This window comes from Phyllostomus discolor, chromosome 3, assembly GCF_004126475.2.
Source record: "Phyllostomus discolor isolate MPI-MPIP mPhyDis1 chromosome 3, mPhyDis1.pri.v3, whole genome shotgun sequence".
In the NCBI taxonomy this organism is placed as follows: domain Eukaryota; kingdom Metazoa; phylum Chordata; class Mammalia; order Chiroptera; family Phyllostomidae; genus Phyllostomus; species Phyllostomus discolor.
The window spans coordinates 205,683,841-205,697,920 of NC_040905.2; the positions used below are offsets into that span (position 1 = coordinate 205,683,841).

The following is a 14,080-nucleotide window of genomic DNA, read 5'->3' on the forward strand; positions in this document are numbered from 1 at the left end:
ATGTGGAAAGTGAGCCTCAGCCCCATGTCACTAGCTAGTGCAGCAAGGGGCAGAGGCCAAAGTCAAGACCAAGTCTGTCTTACTCCAAAGTCTGTGCTATTCCATGATTTCTTACTGCGCCAGAATTTCTTAGTCCAGGAAATTAGGTTTGTCCATGATACTGGTCTATCCCCACCCCCCCAACTTAATGTATTTCCATTATTGCTTTCTCTCATTCATTGCTCTTTTGTTTCTTGAGAATGTGGTTATGTGTTCACCTCAGTTGGTTTTAATGGCTTCTTCTGCATCCAGTTTCCCCTTCAAAGATACTGCTTCTCCTCGGGGGACTGGAGGATGGGCAGGGACTGAGCTAGTAACACAGTGCTCCAACTGGAGCTGGCTATGGCCCTGCGGGTGTAGGTCTCTGCTCCCTCTGTCTCTCCTGACACTTCGTGGGCTAAGCATTAAGTCAAAAAGTTAGAGGCAAGTGTTACAATTCTAAGCAGCTTTCTTTTGGCCAGACAAAAGAATTCATTTTCATTACGTGAAGGCTACTTCACTATATGCCATAATGTCTTTGTTGAGCATCCAATGAACAAACAATCAAGTCCTTAGGATGCTATTCTTGGAGTAAATCAGTACAATTTTAAAATAAACCCAAAAGGGCCCGTTTCTACTATCTGCCAAATACAACTCCAGAGGAGTCTTACACACACCAGGGCATTCCAGCCCTCCGCCCCCTGTCAATGTGTGTAACCCACACCTCTGCGTTTTAAACTGAAGCACACAGCAACGAAGGCGTTTCCTTTTTTCATTTGTAAAACTCATCTTCCTCCAAACCCTTTTTTCCCCCAGATGAAGTAAAATTGTCTTTGTTTTTCCTATAAAACAATTTAGCTTCAACACACACACACACACACTTACTTTCTTAATGCAGTTGAAAAATCTGCCCAAGCTAAAGGGAGCTACAAGATCTGAGCTCAAAGTAAATGTGTATTTAAATTATTAGGTGGTCATTCAATAAGAAGAGTATTTCTAACCAAATATGTGCATGCATGTATGCCTATATATGTATGTATCCAGGGAGTATTTTCAAAGAAGGGCTTTCCCCCCCATACTTCTGGCAGTTTAAGTTTAAAGGTCAGATTTAAACTATCACCATGTTTCACAATGCAATCTGTGCAGTGCCGCGTAATGAAATGGTTCAGTAAAGGTGCTCGTGGAAATTCTTTTAATTAGGTCTAAGGCTTTTCAGTTGTCAACATGAATAAACCAAGAACCATTCTCTTGCAAACACAATGCACAAAATAAAAATGTAAGTTACCTTTGGAAAAAACAGACATGCACTTGCAAAAGGAAAGTTATGCATGTATTTTTTTTACGACATATCCTCTACCAATTAAAAAATAAACGCCCAAATCTTTCAACAACAAAATGGACTGCAAATCAAAAATGAAGGGGTTGCTTTACTTCTCAGGAACCAGGATACCATGCCTGGTTCTAATGAAAAATATTTGGAAGAACACACAAGGTAATCATAACTAAAAATGTTTATCGAGAGACTAATGACTTTCTTTGTGGGCAAAAGCCACCTTTCCATTTAACTGTAATTAATTCCACAGATCAGTGGTATTTTAGTCAGACATGTGAATGTTCCATAATGACTCTTTCAAATTGAATGTTATCTATTGAAAATGCACAAAATGCACTTTTTCCCTGAACACCACTATCTGAGGCCCAAAAGATGAGAATATCACAGCAGGAACATCAAGACTTGCTTTCAAAGCTGTGTTGACAAAATGAACTACTTAGATTTGGATTTTATAGCTGTCAGTTCAAAGCTGAATCTAAGGATCGAAATACGCAAAATGAAAACCACAAAGAAATGGTGGGTTGCTTGGGGAAGGTGGATTGTATCCGCAATGAGATCCGATGGAAAAAGCAAAACTGAGAAGGGACTCCAAATCACTACCAGTTCAGATTTACATGGATACAAGTTGTTCGTAAGAGCCAGCTGGCCTTCCACTTGCCATGGAATGGGGGAACTCAAATGGAGCAATGGCAGCATGTAATAAACACATGTAATACATCAGTGCATTGACTGATTAACTAATGAATACATGTGTTGCAACCCCTGAGGATGAGGGTATAATACCCAACAAACTGTATGTTGATTTACTCTGGGTTCAGACAGACCTGAGTTCAAATCCTGACTGAGCTGCTATTAGCTGGATGCCTTTAGGTCAGTTATTTAACCTCTTCATCTACAAAAAAGGGGTAAACACCTCCCCCCACTTTTTGCAGGAATGTTTGTAGATTAAATGTCAGAGATTTTCCACGCATCAAACACAGTGGCTGGCACACAGTAGGAGCCTCATAGATGGTGCCTATTCTACACTAGCTCAACTCCAAAGCCAAAACCACTCAAGCTACTGTTTTAGCATAAAAAAGAATAATGGGCTCACAATTAACATTTTCTAGGGCATCAATTACTGAAATGTCACTCATTATGCTAAGCCTAGTGGGTTTATTTAGTGACCCAAACTCGGGTGTGTATTTGGGAGTTAATGAAGTGCCTCGTGTTTACATAGATAAAAGCAGGATTTGTCTCAGCACCAGTCGGGGCTGAATGGATATGGATTTCCATGCGGAGGGAGGCAGCCAGGACGGATCCATGGAGGATCACATGGATACATCCCGGAGTGAGATATCTCCCAAGGGGATCTGGGCATCTCCACCTCCTCGGGGGAGAAAAAATACAGGAAGGGGGTGGGAAGTGTGTATAATAGATGTGTTTCACAGTGTCCCTGCTGTGATGAACAACTTGATCCACTTACAGTTCCAAACACATGATGCATAAAAGAGCTGACAGAAATTCAATTCTTCAAAGAAAAGCATCTGCTCTCTAGTGGGAACGGCCAAATATTAAGCAGTTTTAAGGCAGGGCAAAGACCTAGAGGAGCACACTTCATTATCTAGATAGCCAGAGTAAAGAAATGCAGAGGATTACAAACGCACGAAAAAGTAGCCGAGATTCCAAGCATTAATTACCCAGAATAAAATGATTCAAGTTAAATCTTTGTTACAACAAATATTAAACCCAGCTGTGTTTATGTAGCAGTTGTGAAAAAGAAGAAAAAAAGAAATCCATGTACAATATCTGTGAGCTCTGCCAGTTAATTGAATTTGCTGGCAGCACTTCCTCTACCATGAGCCAAACATCCTCAAAGATAAAATGTAGCTTTTAAACAGACCTGGGAAAACGGAATCAAGAAATTTCAACCATTAAAACACAACTCTTTACTGGTATAAAAGTAAAGTAAAATTCAGTAATGAAAGGAAGGAAGTCTCTTAAACATTTACTGCATTCCAAAGCTTGGAGCTGCGGTTTATTGCTGAGGTCTCTTCTGATGTCCCACAGTGCTCCTGCTCCAACGTCTTTAATGAAGTCCCATAAACTCCCATAAACTACTCGATTGTTGACAAATCATACGCACACACTCAAGGCAAGGCCCACTGGACCATGATGCTCCTTCCCCTCCTGCCCGAAATTAGTAAGGCATGCAGTGGACACTGTCATGGAGAGAGGTCCGACGCACAACAGAGACCTACAGACAGTCCTTTAAAAGGCTGAGGGATGAGACTGGATACGGGTGATAGGTGAGAGTGGTAAGAATTCTCTTCAGTAAATTGTTCCCCAACTTCCAAGTCCAATAGCAGTAGTTTGGGGTGGGGGGAAGCTTTGATCAGATCCTCAGAATCAGAGGGGCAACAGGAGATGGATCCAACATTAAACCCTCAGCCTGAGACTTGGTGTAGTGCAGATCTTACCATGTTATTCCCTGGCTTAATAATCTTTGTTGACTCCTCGCTGCCCAAAATATGAAGTCCACACTTGTTTATGACAGAAAGCCATTCCTGATTTGGTCTCTCCTGTCCACTTCCTTGGTCTCACCTTCTGTCCCTTCCAGCTACCCACCCTATGTTCCAGCCGGACTAAACAATTAATTCCTGTCCAAACACATCCAGTTTTGTTCATACCTCCAGCCTCCAGTCATTCCATTCCTGCCTCCCCGTATGTTCACCTCTCCTCTTCTAGGAACAGCGGCTGTTTCCTACACATCTCCATGTTGCACTGAGCCCACATCCAAAAAAACTGGCTGGAAAGTAATCTCCATTCCTGAACTGGCTAAAGATCTGCATGTTTGGGATACTGAACCAGAAGTGTCAAGGGCTCTTGTGGATGGAGGCTAAGCTGCTGGCGTGAAGGGTAAGTGGGCAGGAGAGCAGCAAGAGATGTGCCAGGAGAGGGAGGCAGAGACTGGATCATAAAGGACCGTATTCTGGAGCTTGAATTTCACCCAGAGAAGAAAACAAGGAGCCATTAAAGGCTCACTGAGAATAAGGTCCATGTCTTAATCAACTCTGTGTGCATTTTACCCAATGTAAGTAGGTGCTCAGGAAATGCCTGAGTTTTTTTGTTGTGTTTTCCCCCAGCTTTACTGAAGTATAATCGACAAAACTGTGTATATTTAAAGTATACAATAGGATGACTTGATATAGATGTTATGAAGTAATCACCACAATTCATTTAATTAACATGTCCATCACTTCACATAGTTATCTTTTTTGTATTATTAACTACAGTCACCATGTTGTATATTAAATACTCAGAACATAACAACTCCCCATAGGAAATCCCTATTGAACAAATACACATTCTGTCAGTAAATACAATATATGCTTTCACGTGCCAGAGGGAGTTCTGAGACTACAAGGCCTATACACATGAAGATTTATATTCTTTAAGATATTCAATATAATCAGGGCCTGCCCATCTCCCCAGTCAGCATTTTTTCTTTCTATTGGGGTTTCAAGAATAGCTGTTTCCCCTGCTCCGAAAGTTTACTACTAGTTAGACTTTTTTCAGAAGGGCAGATTGCTAAGCCAGACGGCCCATGAAGTCTGCCCTGGAAGACTGAGTCCTTTGCTTCTGAGACCAAATGCACTGCTGACTCACAAGACTAGCACACCAGCTCCTAGGAGGCCTGCAGCAGCCTCTCCAGAGTCTAGGGGTACTGCTGAAGAGAGGCAGCAAGCAGACTCTGGGCTTATTTGCATCTGTGCCCTTTTGAACCAGTGTTGCCTCTGGACTCCCGAAGATAGTCAGCTACGTGGTATAGCCCAATTTTAACGTAATTTGACTAGTCCTACAGTTACGATTAAACAGGACACTGTCATTCACTCAGTAAACATTTGTTGAGTGCATGCTATATTCCAAACTCTGAGGCTGATACAAACATAAAGAAGGAACAGCTTTCGGTCCCCGGCCTAGAGGGGTTTGAAGAGAGGACACAAACAGACAATTCCACTGTAACATGACCAGTGCTGCCACAGAAGGATGTGCCATGTGCTTTGAGAACACAAAGGACAGAGCAATTAACTACTGAGGGAGGGTCAAGGAAGACTTGATTGTACAAAGACTGGAAAACTGATTGTCATTAGATGAGACTGAAGACACGGCATGCAATTAGGAAGCCACTGCCAAGGCTCCAGTTTCACAGCACAGGAGAGGAGGACAGGGTCAAATGACTTGCTGGCCCCTAACACAGGAGATCAACATAGCTACACATGCATTTCAATGAAAAAATTAATATTATATAAATGTTTTTTTAATTTTCATAAATAGGTGCTAACTTTCATATTATTGATAAAAGTGAAAACTGGTATGATCTTTTGAGGAAAGTAGTGGAATTTAAAAGTATATATCAGAAGCCTTAAATTTTTATGTACCCATGATTCAGAAATTCTACATGTGGAAATGCATGAAATTCCATTAAATGATGTAGAGATTTAAATACAAATACGTCCAATACAAAATTTGAAATTAGAAGGACAGGACCAATTGAATATATTATGGTATACATTCATACAGTGGAATGGTAGTTCATACATACATTAAGGGGTATGAATTTTAATGATTGACATGTTCACAACATATTAATGGTTTTTCACTTTTTTATTATGATGCAGAGTAATGAATGTATTATATTTTGTAAACCGGTATATATATTATGCAGTTTTATAAATTGAATCTTACCCATATTATATGTGATACACTCTGCTATGTTCTATTTAACTCCATTTTAGAAATGCTTGTTGTGACCCACTAAATTGATTTTATGGTTTCACTAATGGGTGACTACTTGCAATTTGAAGAAAGCCATTTCTAAGTTGTATAGTAAAATCCCAGTGGTATTTGGTAATCATGGCCAAAAAGTCAAAATGATTGACACTCAATCTACCAGTAAATCGTGCCTGTAATGTACACTGAATTTCTCCTCTGTCTCGTCAAAAAGAGAACTCTGATCTTCAGAGATCTTACTTTTCCAGAAAGTTGTATAAAGTAGAGTTAAATGCTGAATAAATAAATGACTGGATAAATACATGAGTTTTCCAAGTGCTAGTGTTCGAACTAGACTGCACCCTTAGCTCATTTCATTCATGCATTCATTATTTCACAGACATTCACTGAATGTACCTATGAGCCCTGCGCTGTGCCAGGGCTGTGTTCACAAAATGTTTAGGAGGGGAAAGAGGTAAATAAACATCATGTTACAGTAAATGGTATAAAAGTGGTATAGGGAAATGGTTCTGGAAACCTAGAGGAGGGTGTGTCAAACTACAGCAGCATCAAAGAAGTGACATTTGAGGAGTGCCCTATAGAACAAATAGGTTTTCCCAGGCAGAGAAGAAGGAAGGGTATGTTACCCGGAGGGAACAGCATGGAAAGAAGCATGGAGATGGGAAAGAGCATAAGGCCTTTAGCAGTGACTCCTCCTCCACGTGGCTGGGAAACAGGGTATGAATAGTAGAGAGATGAAGCCGAGGCTGCCTGTGGTCAGCAGCCAGCTTGTGAGAAAGTCTGGCTGCCACACAGGAGGACTGCTGACTCCCTGGGCCTGGTGCACCGTGGGTGCTCTGTGAACGGCAGCTTTCTTCCCGTCCTCACATCAATGAACAGCGCTCAATGTGGTTTTTCTCTTCATGTGTTTTGAAACCTCTCAGATATCCCTTAAAAATTTCACCAAGGAAGAACAAGAAATTTAAGTTGAGTTTAAAATGTATCATTAAGTTATTTATGCTCTTTTTAACCAAAGAATATGGAGGAAGAGAAACTATGGTCCTGAAAACATACAAACTATAAAGCCAAAAAGAAAAGGCATTCAAGCATTTCAGAGGAGGGGAGGAAAGATGATTTTTTTTCCATCATAAAACTAGTAATAAATCATATCAGAAAATTTGGGAAATAAAAGAAAAAATGTTAACTCATAACTTTATCATCCTGATACACCACTGTTGCTAACTTGGATGTTCTTTTAAAAATCTTTTACTTCTATGTATCTGGTTCTTTTTCTTCATTATGGTCATAATAGATATATCATTTAATATTCTTCTTTTCCCACTAAATTGTATCCTTCGCCTTGGCATTCCCCGTGTTGCTCACATTCTCCATAACCATCATTTTGAATGGCTACAGAGTACTCTCCGCTGAACAGCAGTGGGAGAGATTATCTTGATCACTCCCCCTAATTTTGGGTATTAAGGTTACCTCCGACTTTGGTGAATAGAAAAGAATGCTATTTGGTTAGGTGACTTTCTTCATCTAAAAGTATTTGCCAGAAAAAAGCTTATGAGTAGAATTATCGGGTCAAAATGGAATATATTTTATGTCCTATTACATGTATCATCACATAGAGGAGATGTGTTTAAAAAGAACACCAGTCAGGCTATAGAAAGTATGAGGTAAACAGCAGAAGAAAGAGTATGCAGATGGAAAAGGCTTCCATGTATAGGTGCATACTCAAAACCCTGCAAATTTCAGGCCGAAGACTATTAGAAAGGGCCCCACGGAGCCCTGGGAAATCTTGCTCCTCAGTCATAAGGTATGGTATGTCCACACCACCGGAAGCCTGGGAGATTTGAAACTCCCTTTTCCAAAGCTTTTTAAAAGAGCTACTAACTGTCCATTGGCTTATACTTAACACAAAGGAACAAGAGATGTTCTTCAAATATTAGGCAGTAGCGGGGGAGGGGGTGGTGGATAGAAGAAGATTGCTTGGTTAAATGGCTGCGGAGAGAGGGGACATTATATTTTTGTTCTCAGCATCCGCATGGGCTTGAGATACACATGAAGTCTGCAAACAGGCCTCTAGATCAATAAAAGACAACCTATTCTTGCAACATTCCTCCTCCAAAATCCACAGCATGGAACAACACAATATTGTCAGTGAAGACAATACATTAGCAAGTTTCATGGATCTCATCGAAGTACAACAGAGTTAACCCTGCAACCCTCAGTTTTTTTGTGACGTTAGAAAAAGCTGAGATAAGATTATGAAATTTAAGACTAAACTGTCTAGGTACCTGGTTAGAAAGCCAGAGCCATCCTTCCTGCAAAGTTACTCCTTTCCCCGTGTTTATATGTCATACGAAAATCAGCAGAGTTCTGAAAGCTATTCAATATTGGTACTTCCTTTCAAAATTCATTTCTAAGGCTTCTTTTTTTTTAACTTAACTTTATTCAGTCATACCTTATATACAAAAGAACGCACACATTTAAAAAGTAAAGTTTGGTGAGTTGACTACTGTATACATTTGTGTAACAACCACTACAATAAAAAAAAAAAACAACAGAGCACTTCCTTTACTCCAAAATGTTCCTTGCTGCCCTTTACAGCTTCTGCCCTCTGCATCCTACCCCAAGGCACCCACTCATCTACTTTCATCCACTATCACGCTGGCTCTCTCTCTTCTAGAATTTTATGTAAATAAAATTAAATAGCATATTCTCATGTCTGGCTTCTTTTGCTCAGCATAACATATTAAGCTGCTACAAACTGATGTACAAACATCTGGGAGGTGTTTTTTCCATTTCTCTCGTGTAAATACCTAGGAGTGGGATTACTGGGTTATATGGTAGGTGTATGTTTAATTTCATAGGAAACTGCCAAACTGTATTCCAAAGTGATTTTACCATTTTATGCTCCCAGAACCAGTGAAGAGAGTTCCAGGTCACTTGTGCCACGTCCTTGCCCACTTGGTATTGCCAGTCTTTCAAAAACTTTGAAAATCAGGTTATTGATATACTATATGTATGATTTGCTTATAATAAAATTTACTACTTTTAGTGATGAGTTCTATGAATTTTGAAAGCATCACTGCAAGCGCTGAACACTCATCTGGCTTCTGTCTCTCTAGTTTCCCCCTATTCCAGAATGTCATATAAATGGATTCTTTCACTTAGCATGATGTGACATTCATTCTTTTTATGGGACAGATCGATGGTTAGTTTCTTTAAACTGACAAGCAATGTTCCATTTTAGGGGCATACTACTGTTGGTTTATGCATTCAGCAGGTGAAGGACATTAGGATTGTTCCCGGTTTTGGGTGATTATGAAAAAAGCTGCCAAAAACATTCACATACATGTGTTTGTGTATATGTTTTCCTTTTCTTGAGTGAACATGTAGGAGTGAGACTGCTTGGTCTTATAGTAAACATATTTCTAACACATACATTTATAAGAAGTGCATAATCTTACTATTTTAGCCATACTAGTGGGTACATAGTGGAACTCTCAGTGTAATTAATTTGTACCCTCACGAAGCATCTTTCCATGTACTTATTGGTCAGTTGACTATCTTTTATTGTTGAGCTTCTCTTCAAGTCTTTTGCATACTCTTTCAGTTGGCTGTCTTCTCACTGAGTTTATGGGTTCTTTACATATTCTGGAGAAAAGTCCTTTTGCAGATATAAATATTGAAATATTTTCTCTCTATGGCTTGTCTCCTCATTTTTGTAATGGTGTCTTTTGAAGAGGATAAGATTTTACCTTTTATGAGGTTTGATTTCTTCTTCTTTTATGGTGTATGCTTTTTGTGTCTTATCTAAGAATCTCTTTCTTACTCCATGAAGATTATCTCCTAAATTTTCTTCTGTTCATTTTCTACTTTTTGCTTCTATGTTTAAATCTATAATCCACTGTAAACCAATATTTGAATGAGGTAAAAGTCAAGGTTCATTTTGTGCCATATGGATATCCAATTGTTCCAGTAGCATTTGCTGGGGGAAAAAACTATCTTTTTCTATTGAATTACTTTGGCTATTTGTTGAAAATCAACTAACCATTTATGTGTGGATTTAATTCTGAACTGTTTATTCTGTTCTATTGTACTGTATATCTATCAATACTGTCTATCAACATTTACTAGAACTTTATAGTAAGTCTTGAAAGCAGGTAACATAAGTCTTGCACCCTTGTTCTGTTTCAACATTGTTTTTGCTATTCTAGATCTTTCACATATTCATAGATATTTTAAAATCAGCTCATCAAACTTTGTTTTGTAATTTAAAAAGAAATATGAAAAACAACAAAATTTTTACAAACTATAAAACAAAAAAAATCAGCTCATCAAGTTCCCCTTACCCCCTTATAAAATCATCTGGAATTTGGGTTGGGATTATAGTGAATTTATAGATTTAGGAAAATTAACATCTTAAAAATACTGAGTCTTCTAATCCAAAACATGAAATATCTCTCTATTTGTTTAGGTCTTTACATTTTTTTAAAGAAATGTTTTATAGTTTTCAGTGTACAAATCTTGCACATATTTTGGTAAATTTATTCTCAATTATTTTGTTTTGTGTGCTATTTTAAATGATACTTAAAAATTTCATTTTCAGTTGCTCATTACTAGTATATAAAAATACATTTGGTTTTTATACACTGCCTTTATTCTGCACATTTGCTAAATTCATTTATGAGCCTGCTTAGGATTTTCCATATAACCAATTATATTGTCCAAATAAAGACAACTTTTCTTCCTTTTTCCTGATCTTTAGGACTTTTAATTTCTTTTTCTTGTCTTAGTGAGCTGGTTAGAACCTCCAGTAAAATGCTGAATAGAAATGGGAAGAACAAGACATCCTTTTTTGTTCTCGTTCACATGGGGAAAGCATTAAGTCTTTCACCATTTAAGTGTGATGTTGGCTCTAAGTTCTTCCTAGGTGCTCTTTATCACAATGAGGATACCTGGTCTGCTAAGAGCTTTTATTATGAACAGGTGTTGAATTTTTCCTAAAATTGTTTTTTTTGGTGTATGTTTTGATATAGTTTACCTTGGTCTATTGATATGGCAAATCACACTGATTGATTTTCAAATATTTAGCCAACCTATATTAATCATGATATCAACCTAAATTGATCATGGTGTATTATCCTTTTTACATATTGCTAAATTCAATTTGCTAATATTTTGTTAAAGATTTTTATATCTGTATTTATACGGTATATCCGTCTGTGGTTTTCTTTTCTTATAAATTCTTTGGTTTTCATGTCAGGTTAATTCTGGCCTTATAAAACAAAGTGGGTGGCATACCCTTTCCCTCAATTTTCTCAAAAAGTTAGTGTACGCTGCAGTAGTTCTTCCTTAAATAAATGATATAATTAATTGGTGAAGCTGTCTGGGCCTGGAGTTTTCTTTGTGTGAAAATTTTAATTACAAATTCAAATTTTAAAAATAGAAATAGTGCTACTTTTCTATTTTCCATTTCTTCTTGAGTCACTTTTTGTAATTTGTGTATTTTAAAGAATTTGTTCATCTAATTTATAAAAATTATAGGCATAAAGTTGTTTATAATACTTCCTTATTTCCTTTTTTCTTCCTTTTTAAAAATGCATTTAAAAATTTATTTTTCAATTACAGTATTTTCACTGGATATACAATTCTAGTTTGACAAAATTTTTCTTTATTATTTAAAAAATGTCAATCCATTATCTTCTGGCTATGTAGCTTCTTACAGTAAGTCTTCTGCCATTACTTCTTTCATTTATGTGTCTTTTTTTTTTCCTAGCGAGTTGTAAGCTTTTTTGTTTTTATCACTGGCATTGAGTAATTTCACGATCTACCCTTTGTGTGGTTTTGTTTGGGTCCATTATGCTTGAAGTTCATTGTGCTTCTTGGAACTTGGAGTTAATTGTTTTCATCACAATAGAAAAAAAACTGGTTATAATCTCTCTTTACATATTTTTTCTGTCTTTCCCCACCTTCCTCTCCTCCTAGGACTCAAATTACATGGATGTTAGTCCTTGATATTGTGCTATGCATCCTAAAGGGTCTGTTAACCTTTTCTAGTCTTGATCCTTTTTCTGCTTCATACTGGGTAGTTTTTATTGGTATGTCTTCAAGTTCATTGATCTTTTAAGATGGGGTGTCTAACATCCTTTTAATCAGTGGATATTATCAATCCAGGTATTATACTTTTTTCCATAGATGTTCCCTTGCATTCTTTTTGTATCTTCTGTTTCTCTCCTCATTAAGTTCAGGTCTTCCTTTAAATTCATGACTATTTATAATAACTCTCTTAAGGTTCTTGTCTGATAATTTCATCATGTCTGCCATTTCTGAATTTGCTTCCATTGACTAATTTTCCTCTTGGTTATGGGTTACATTTTTCTGATTTACAACGTCTAGTACTTTTTTGACAGGATGCTAGTTACTGTGAATGTTATGTTGTTGAGTGTTAGATTTTGTCTTCTTTTAAAGAGGGTTGAAGTTTATTTTGACAGGATGTTGAATTTCTTGCATATCGGGTTGATCCTTTTAAGGCTTCTTTTTTTTTAAGAAATAGTTTTGTTTAAAAGTTTTTATTGATGTTTAACATACACGAAAGTACAAATATCACTGGCGTTCAGCTTCAGGAATTCTTGCCCACAAAACTGGCACTAAGATGAAAAAAAATCAGCACATTACCAGCATTCCTGAAGCCCTCTCTTATGCTCCTCAAGGCTCGATTTTTTTTGGCTGGGTTCAGTGAACTTCATTGACAGTGTATGACAAGGTAGGGTTACAAGGTAGGGTTCCCTAAGTCCCTCCCCTCTTCAGGAGGTCTAGGATTGAAACTGGATATGTTGGGGGAAGAATCTGGGGCAAGGACTCCCCAGCAGCTGAGGGCTCTCTTCCTGTCACTGGGGCTGGTGGTCCAGGGGGCTCTTACTCCTTGGAGGCCATGTGGACCATAAGGTTCACCGCCCTGTTGTTGTAGCCAAATTCATCGTCATACCAGGAAATGAGCTTGACAAAGTGGTCACTGAAGGCAATGCCAGCTTCAGTGTCCAAGGAAGAGGAGTGGGTGTTACCGTTAAAGTCACATAAGACAACTGGTTCTCAGTATATAGCCCAGGATGCCCTTGATGGGGCCCTCTGATGCCTGCTTCACTACTTTCTTGATGTCACTGTATCTGGCAGCTCTCTCCAGGCAGCACGTCAGATCCACAACTGACACATTAGGGGTGGGGACATGGAAGGCCATGCCAGTGAATTTCCCATTCAGCTCAGGGATGACCTTGTCCACAGCCTTGGCAGGGCCAGTAGAAGCAGGGATAGTTCTGGGCAGCCCCTTGACCATCACACCACAGTTTCCCAGGGGGGCTATGCACTCACAGTTTTCTGGGTGGCACTGATGGCATGGGCTGTGGTCATGAGTCCCTCCACAATGCCAAAGTTGACATGGATGACCTTGGCCAGGAGGCCAAGCAGTTGGTGGCACAGGAGGTGTTGCCGATAATCTTCATGGAGTTGTCATACTTGTCAGGGTTCACAGCCATCACAAATGTGGGGGCATCTGCAGAAGGGGCAGAGATGATGACCCTCTTGGCTCCATCCATCAATGAGCCCTAGCCTTCTCCATTGTAGTGAAGACACTAGTGGACTATACAATATATTCAGCACCAGCATCAGCCCATTTGGTATTGGCAGGATCTCTCTTGTAGAAGATGGAGATAGACTTTCCATTGATGACAAGCTTCCCGTTCTCAGTTTTGACTGTGCCTTTGAACTTGCCATGAGTAGAATCATACTGGAACACGCAGACCATGTAGTTGAGGTCAACGAAAAGATCACTGATGGCAACAATATCCACTTTGCCAGAGTGACCTGGTGCCCAATACAGCCAAATCTGTTCATTATGATCTTCATCATGTCTCAGGGTTGAGGCCAGCACTGTATAGGAAGACACAGCTGTCTGTCTGACAGGAGGAG

General features: G+C 38.7%; 1 protein-coding gene and 1 long non-coding RNA gene across 9 annotated transcripts in view; both read right to left on the bottom strand.

The window, feature by feature from the left end:
• The window catches only part of DENND1A (DENN domain containing 1A), a 490,983-nt gene that overhangs the window by 154,742 nt on the left and 322,161 nt on the right, over positions 1 to 14,080 (bottom strand). The gene's annotated exons all lie outside the window — the stretch shown is intronic.
• On the bottom strand, positions 3,772 to 13,199 carry LOC118499804. The gene is made up of 3 exons (XR_004902338.1): positions 13,010 to 13,199; positions 10,769 to 10,771; positions 3,772 to 3,782 (listed from the first exon to the last, which is right to left on the bottom strand). It is a non-coding gene; the product is annotated as an uncharacterized LOC118499804 (long non-coding RNA).